Source organism: Lipotes vexillifer, unplaced genomic scaffold (genome assembly GCF_000442215.2).
Source record: "Lipotes vexillifer unplaced genomic scaffold, Lipotes_vexillifer_v1.1 scaffold905, whole genome shotgun sequence".
Lineage (NCBI taxonomy): Eukaryota > Metazoa > Chordata > Mammalia > Artiodactyla > Lipotidae > Lipotes > Lipotes vexillifer.
The window spans coordinates 669,809-678,193 of record NW_006796034.1 but is presented as its reverse complement, the minus strand read 5'-3'; the positions used below and the strand labels follow the sequence as shown (position 1 = coordinate 678,193).

Here is an 8,385-nt window from a genome sequence, read left to right as displayed (position 1 = left end):
ACTACTAGCAAACAGAATCAAACAACACATTAAAAGGATCATACACCATGATCAAGTGGCATTTATCCCAGGGATGCAAGGATTCTTCAATATATGCAAATCAATCAGTGTGATACACTGTATTAACAAATTGAAGAACAAAAACCATGTGATCATCTCAATAGATGCAGAAAAAGCTTTTGACAAAATTCAACACCCATTTATGATAAAAACTCTCCAGAAAGTGGGCATACAGGGAACCTACCTCAACATAATAAAGGCCATGTACGACAAACCCACAGCAAACATCATTCTCAATGGTGAAAAACTGAAAGCATTTCCTCTAAGATCAGGAATAAGACAAGGATGTCCACTCTCACCACTCTTATTCAACATAGTTTTGGAAGTCCTAGCCATGGCAATCAGAGAAGAAAAAGAAATAAAAGGAATCCAAAGAGGAAAAGAAGTAAAACTGTCACTGTTTGCAGATGACATGATACTATACATAGACAATCCTAAAGATGCTACCAGAAAACTACTAGAGCTAAGCAATGAATTTGGTATAGTTGCAGGAACCTAGAAAAATGGTACAGGTGAACCGGTTTGCAGGGCAGAAGTTGAGACACAGATGTAGAGAACAAACATATGCACACCAAGGGGGGAAAGCGGCGGGGGGTGGTGGTGGTGATGTGATGAATTGGGCGATTGGGATTGACATGTATACACCGATGTGTATAAAATTGATGACTAATAAGAACCTGCTGTATAAAAAAATAAATTAGAAAAAAGACACACAACAAGACAAACACATATGTGCACGTGCACACACACACACACACACACACATACCACAGGGAAAAGAATAATTAACTTGAATACATTAAAATGAAAAACTTCCATAAAACAAAACACTCTAAAAAATAAAGACGGGCCCTAAAGAGAGAGAAATTATTTTTCAATACACATAAGGAACAGAAGGTTAGTATCCAGATATAAAGAACTCCTATGATGCAGTAGGATAAGACAAACAACCCAAAAGAAAAGTGAGCAAAGAATATGATAGGCACATCACAGAAGAGGAACTCAAATGGTCCCTAAACATATGAAAAGATGCTTAACCTCACTAATAGACAAGGAAATGAAAATCCAAATAAAAAGTCATTTCACAGCAGCAAAAACACAGCAACACAGCAACACATGGGTGTTTCTGCCCCAGATAGCCCATTAGTGATGCAACACCCAAGGTTTTTATTGTGTCACATAAGCACTTTCCAACTAGTAGGTTCCAAAATTCCAGACTCCCAGAGGGAAAGCAGGTGCTCTGCATAAACAACAGTGTTGCACAGTTGAGGCACAGGTAACCACCCTTATCTGTTAAAGAACAGTGAGAACACCCCAGAAATCTGAGTTCGCAGGCACCAGCCAAGGGCCAACCTAGCAGGTAAGCCCTTCTAGAACACAGCAGCTTCAGGTCTGCTATGGCAACCCTTTTCTGCAGAGATCATGGATATGATCATTTTGAACAGCAATTTGGAAACATCTAATGAAGTTGAAGACATGCATGTCCACCGGCCCAACAGTCTCCTCCTAGGTCTTTTCTGTATTAGTGCATGAGGAGACACAGTCAGGTGTACTCTTTGTAGCCTTGTTTCTAATAACAGTATATCAAAAATCAATCTGAATATTAATCAACCAGAGAATTGATAAATGAATTATGTCCAATTCATGCTATTGATGTCATGAAGCAGTGGAAAGTAACTAATTAAAAGTATGTATTTCAAAATTGATAAATCTCAAAACTTAATGGTTAGAAAAAATATCTAATGGCAGCAGGATCGAAATAGCAAGGCCTTCCTGGCTACTCAGTCTAAAATTTCAACTGCCCATCCCCATCCTGACATCATACCCCCTTCTCTGCTTTTTCTTCTATCCTTAGCAGTTATCACTATCAAACATACTATATGTTTTTACTTTCTCTTCTTGCTTATTGTCTCTCTGCTCCTCTAGAATACAAACTCCATGAGGGCAGGAATTTTTGTTTAGTCTCTTACTTTTTCTAGTTGTTACTAACCAAACCATTTTTTATTTTTAATTCTTGACATTACAGAACTAAACTGAATTTAACATTACATTTCTTATCAACAAACATAAATAAAATCCATGAGCCAAAAAACGTAAAAACAGAGAAAATCTTATAAAATAAGCTAAATATGAATCCCAGCATTAACAACTGAACAGAGAATGTGATTTTTAAATTCCTGGGAAAGATAAAGTTGTGTAGAAACTGAACACTTAGAAATAATTTAAAACCTGGAAACCACTGACCAGAAATTACACAGCTGGATTATGAGAATACAGCATAAAGGGGTTATGAGTGAACCTACACCATTCTAGCTGCACCTTATGCCCTTCTCAGAGGATAGCCTGGCATTGATTAGATTCCGGGCCAGACTAATACTGGCAACAGAGCCAGTGACAGTAACCTACCTTACAGGAGAGCCTTCCACAGTTGGCAATTCTGATCTGGGCCCTGGACATCTGGCAGACATCATTAATGTTGGTGCCTTGGTGCCTGACTATGCAGCCAATTAGGCTATTTGGAATGGTGAGTTCATGGGTAGTTTGACTAAATGCATCCAAACTTGCCCAATAGCCTTGATCTCTGGAAGGCTGGAGTCAGTTCTGGTAAATCCAGTCTCACCGTGCATCACGGCAAAGTGAGAATGTTGTCTTGCCACCTGGTTCAGCTTAGCCAGATGGAGTGGAGAAATGGTGTGTTGTCCTTGAATTGAGTAGGCATTTAGAGGTGGTCCCTCCAGGTCATCGATGGTGTGGGGTAGCCTGCAGCATCTCTGCACCAAACTTGGCCACCCTCACAGATGACTAGAGAGCTATCTGGCATGGGCGGGTACAAAATGGTCTTGACTCTCCGTTCTGGGGACTGGGAGAGCATCTCCAGCATGCCTAGGCCGATCTGCTTGGTACTCTCGGTGACAGACTGCAGCACATGAGCAATGGTGACAGCCCACTCAGTGGAGTTGGCCAGCATTTCCCACACCCCCAGTGCCGAAAACAGTGCCTAGCCATAGTAGCTACTCAGTATTTGTTGAATTGATGAATGAATAGTGTATGCTGCCATTTTTATAAAATTTAAAACGTGAAAGTACTAAAAATTATTTATAGATACATAGATAAGCGGTGAAAAATGCTATGCTTGAGGATTATGAACACCAAATTTAGGACATGATCGCTTCTAGGTGGGAGGGAGAGGAATGAGATTCAGGAAGAGACACAAAGCAGGCTCAACTATATGTGTAATTTTCAAATTTCTTAAAAATATCTGAAGCAAGCATGGTAACATATTAAGAATTGACAAAACTAAGAGGTGGATACATAGATAGTTGTAAGATTACTCTCTCTATTTTTTGTAGGCTTGAAACAATTCATTTAAAGACTATCCTATCCAGAGCTGATATCTTACACCACCCGCTACCCCCTGACAACACCACCACCATCAGAGGCCACCCCAGGAATATTCACAACAGCGTGTGGAGGACTCTTCTGAATGATAACTACTACACTTCTCTCACCCCTCTGCTGAATTGGAAGATGCCAGATATTGAACCTTACTCACCTTTGTATCCCATCCCTCCTGTGACCTTTCATGATTGTCTTACTATAAAATGGATTTTCAGTTAATATTGAATAGGGTAGAATGAAAATGCTAATTTGGGAAATGGCAGGCAGAACTGGCTACATAATTTTGCGGGCCCAGTGAAAAATGAAAGCTTATTAAAAAATTATTTAGAATTTCAAATGGCAATAGCAGGGCATTAAATCAAGCACAAGCACACAGGCCTCCCACCCATGAATCCAGCCCCGAGGGCAGGCTTTGAACACAGAACTCGTAAAGTATCTTAATGACTTAAAAGAATAGGCTATGGGGAGGCTGCTAGCTATGCACTACATCCATTCACTTCTTCCACAATAACAGAGCAGTGACTTGGTGCCAAGTTGCCCAGGTAGAGACAGCATTACTCAAGCCTTGTGGCACATGTGGCCTGGTCACTAAGCTCTCTTTAGCAGAATGGAGTGGAAGTGACAGGTGTGACATCGGACCAGGAGGACCCCTCCATGCTCTTTCCCCAACTCCGCTGACTGGAACTTGGTTTTGTGTAACCATGGAAACAAGCTTAAGGATTCAGGATGGCAGAGCCACAAGATGGAAAGACTCTGGGCCCTGAGTGTGTGTGTGGAGCAGAGCTGTCTAGCAGTGCAGCACACTGCCCCCTACCATTAAGTGCCTCAAATTAGTCTGTATGTTGGTTACATTACAGCAGCCTAGCTTGGTTGACTTAGGTGGTGTGATACAAATATCATTTTTGATTCACCCAACAGCTAAAAATAGGCTGTTCTAGACAAATCCAATGCTGTAACGGTCCCCTAGGCCCTGTGCACTGGCAGCAACAGGCCTTGGCCCAGCCCCAAAGAAAGAGCCTGGCTTAAAGTGGAACTCATACATACGTTCCCTCCAAAAAACTCAAGCAGCTGCTTAGAATGTTAAAGTTCCTTAACAGAGAAAGCCTGTAAATCCCTGCATAGAAGAATAGACATCCTCAGAATTCCCCAAAACCCTTCTTGCAAACCTGGGATGGGCTGCGAAGAGCTCTGTGGCAGCTCCTCGCTGACCATTCAGAGCCTTTATCTAGAGACACAGTAGGCGATTGCCGGCCCTGCAAACCAGCCGGGCTGTGTCAGATGGACCAGGGGAAGAGACTTTATCAAGCAGGATTGAAATGCCATAGTCATCTAGTTCCCAGCAAGGCTATGAACAGCTCCCAAGGCACGTTAGACCCCTAATCCAACCAGCTACTCACTGGATAACATCCAGGGGTCAAGGATCAGATATTACCTAACATAGCAGGTGGCCCAGAGCGCGCGCGCGCGCGCGCACACACACACACACACACACACACACACACACACCTTTCTTTGGCAACAGGCCTTGGCTTTCACAATCACATTCTACTTGAATTTTCTGAGGAGTTTTTTTTTTTTTTTTTAATAGCTACAATTAATGAACGCCCATGCCTGCTATTCCTATTTTGATGAAAAATGAGACAGCTATCTGATGGTGCTCAAGCAGAGGGAAGCTAGGGTATCTGACCCTGGACTTGCAAAAAGAAATTTGGCATTTGCCAATGGATACAGCTGTGCCGTTGAGAAGATACTTTCAATAATTAGTGTTTTCAACAATATTTAGCATGTCCCCAAGAAACTCCTGGACCCTTCATTAGAGTCTTCATTCAAAATTTAAGGAACTCACCCAAGGCCAGAGGGAGACTCAAGGTCAGAGATAGATCAGGCTCAAGTCTTGATGACCCCAGTCCTGTCTTCAGCCCACCCTCATACCTCCCTCCCTTTTAATTAAAAAAAGCACCAGAGCAACAGACCAGTATCAAGCAAAGGCCCCAAATTGCATGTATATACTTGTCAGATCCTCTTCTCAAAAGCACAGTACATCTACAATGACCTCCAAAGGGCACTGCAGAGCTTAAAACACTAGGAGAAACAAACTCTGGGATTGGAACAGCAAGGTTGGATGGAGAAGGGGTTGAAATGATGATGAAACAGAGTACAGTGGGACTGGGGGGTAAGGGTGGCCACCTGGAGGCGGGCACACGCCCAAGGTCATGCACACAGCCAAGCTGGGAGGACCAAGGCCCAGGACAGAGGCTGGAGAACACAGAAACAATTTGCCTCTCTGATACACCCCAGAAGCATGGTTCCATGGGAAATCTGGTGAACAAACATTGTTTCATTCAACCTTTTGATGAGGTGAGAAGAATGGCAGGTACTGGCCAAACTGGAAATAAAAAGACAAAAGGATTTAAGAAAGCTAAAGAAGCATGAGTGGTGAGACATTTGGAATAAACACCCCAGTGCTGACACTCCCTGGGGCTCTGGGAAGAGACTCAGTTAATCCAGGGAGGCCAAACATGTGCTTCCTGTCAGGCCAAGGTTGAAAAAAAAGTGTGCAGAGGTAAAACAGGCAGCAGTGTTTAGGGACCTGCATCTTGTATCAGAGACACCTGCTGTAAAGAGGCCCACAGCTTTCAGAGTGTTACTGAAGTTTCAAACACGCAGACTCAGAGGCTCACCATTTCATGAGATGACTTCATTGGGGGGACAGGGCAGTTGATGAAAATGTCACCATTTACGGTTGGCCAGAGCAGGAAGACGGATGGTGGCCTTCTCCAAAACCACAAAAGCCGTGGTCAGTGCCAGAGTCAGAGACAGAACAAGAAGGCTTGCTTCCTTTCTCTGCTCTTGGCCACATGAAGATACAGTGGGAAGGCAGGAGTCTGTGACCCAGAAAAGGATCCTCACCAGAACTCTCCTGTGTTGACACCCTGACCTCAGAGTTCCAGACTCCAGAACTGTGAGAAATAAATTTCTGCTGTTTATTTTTCAAGGGAGAAAGGGGGGGGGAGGCTGGTAAGAATTTTATCAGGGGTTCCTGACCATCCTGTCCAGATGCCCATCCTCCCCTAGATGTCATGTTCCCATGAACATGTGCCCAGGGCCCACAGCCACCTTCAGCTGACTGCCCAAAACAAGGCCTTTGTTATAAAACCCCGTCATGGAGGCCTGGCGTGCTATCCCAAGGGCTCCTGCAGAGAAGGGCTGGCCTGCCTTTTCCAAACTCTTCACCGTTCTTGGCCCACTTTTTACCCAGCTCCTGACTCTTGATGATAGTGGTGTTTGTGCCTCTGCAAACTGCTACCTTCAGGATTTGGTAAGGTTACTTAATGCTGGAAGCAACCCCCCTCAGGACACCTGCCAGTGCTGACCCAGACCTCTGACTCCTTTCTCCTTGGAGGTCCTGACCCCCTATCTTAGCTTCAGCCCTGGGTTCCTCAACTCCCAGCGGTGGCCCACCCGTCCAACACCCCCGCCATCTAACTCCGGCCCCCTGAGTGTGATTTTGTACAGTTAGGACAGGGCCACACCATGATGGTACCTCCATTTGAAATTTGTTGCACATATAATGCCTAACAATCTCCAGTAAAGTGTACATAATTCATCTCATAGCCTAAGTTTATTACTTCTTTATTATTCCCATCGTTGTCTTTGAGAGATTAGAATTTAAAAACAATCACCACTGCCAATATTTGAGTTTTGTTAAGAAGATGTACTCAACCCAAATAGACCCAAGGCTTTGGTACCTCTAACTTGAAAACTTGATTTATTCCCAACTGTTTCTGAGCCTCTGCTAAGGGCCAGGGAACATAACACACGCTTGGAAACCAGGACAAGACATGGTCCCACCTCATGGAGCTCATAGTCCAATGGGAAGAAAGACAAGTACCAAACGGTTATGAGTCAGTGTGGGCACCACTAAGAGGTACCTAGAGGAGGCATGTCTAATACAGAGAAGACAATGGCTGAGCTAATTGTTAAGAATTAAAGAGTAACGAGGGGAAGGGAAGTGGGGCTGGGAGGGAGGGTGTTCTAAGTAGTAGGAACATCATGGGGGTGAGAGGGAGACCCTAATTCTTTGAGGTGCATCACTGGGGGTGCAGGGTAGGTAAGTGCTTCCAGGAGGGGTGAGAAGACAGAGACAGGCATAGCAACATCCTGGTGGGCCTTGTCCTCCAGGCTAAGCAGTTTGGACTTTATCCTGTAATATACTTTGGTTCTCTGACTTTAGTGGGGAGCTTGTTTTAACTGTGCTTCCTGAAAGCTGAACACAGAAATTCAGATTCAACCAATGAGGGAGTAGACTCAGGAATCTGCATTTTAATAACTACTCCATCGGTTAGGTGAGTTTGATACAGAGTATGGTTGGGCAACACTTTTCCAAATACAGCTGCAGGAGACACAGAGCCATAGAGGGGTGGCATGATCAGATCTGTTTCAGAAAAATCACCCTGGCAGAAAGTACCCATACATGCTCACTCAGCAAAGCCCCCTAATCCTTTGATAATCCTCCAGTAACCTTCTGTTGCCCAGAACCTGCAAAGCTCAGAGTTGGCTCTGAAAGAGACAGTCTCCTGAGAAGAGAGGCCACTGGGAAAGTTATGCCTGCGTGCTCCTGGACTGTTGTTTGGACCTTTGTAGCCCCAAACCCAGGGCAGCAAGGGGTGCTGATTGTGAAATCATGAAAGCCTTGGGGCCCCAAGTCCACTGATGGACTTCTGGATGCGGGAGGACACAGGCTCTGCTGGGGGCTGAAGCCTGGATCAGATCCATGTCTATTCTAGTTAGGCCTCCAGGAGCTCCTGATGGGACAGAACCTGTGCTCCTTTGGTTAACAAAGACCCAGGGGGGTTTGGGTGCAGGCCATGTCAGCTGTTTACCCCTGAGATGCCTCTTACGCCATCTCAGAGAACCGAACCCATC

The 8,385-nt window shown here is 44.4% G+C and overlaps 1 pseudogene; it reads right to left on the bottom strand.

Moving 5' to 3' along the window:
• Positions 1–2,369: 2,369 nt before the first annotated feature.
• LOC103069614 (poly(rC)-binding protein 1-like) lies at positions 2,370–3,028 on the bottom strand (annotated as a pseudogene).
• Between the last annotated feature and the right edge of the window lie 5,357 nt (positions 3,029–8,385).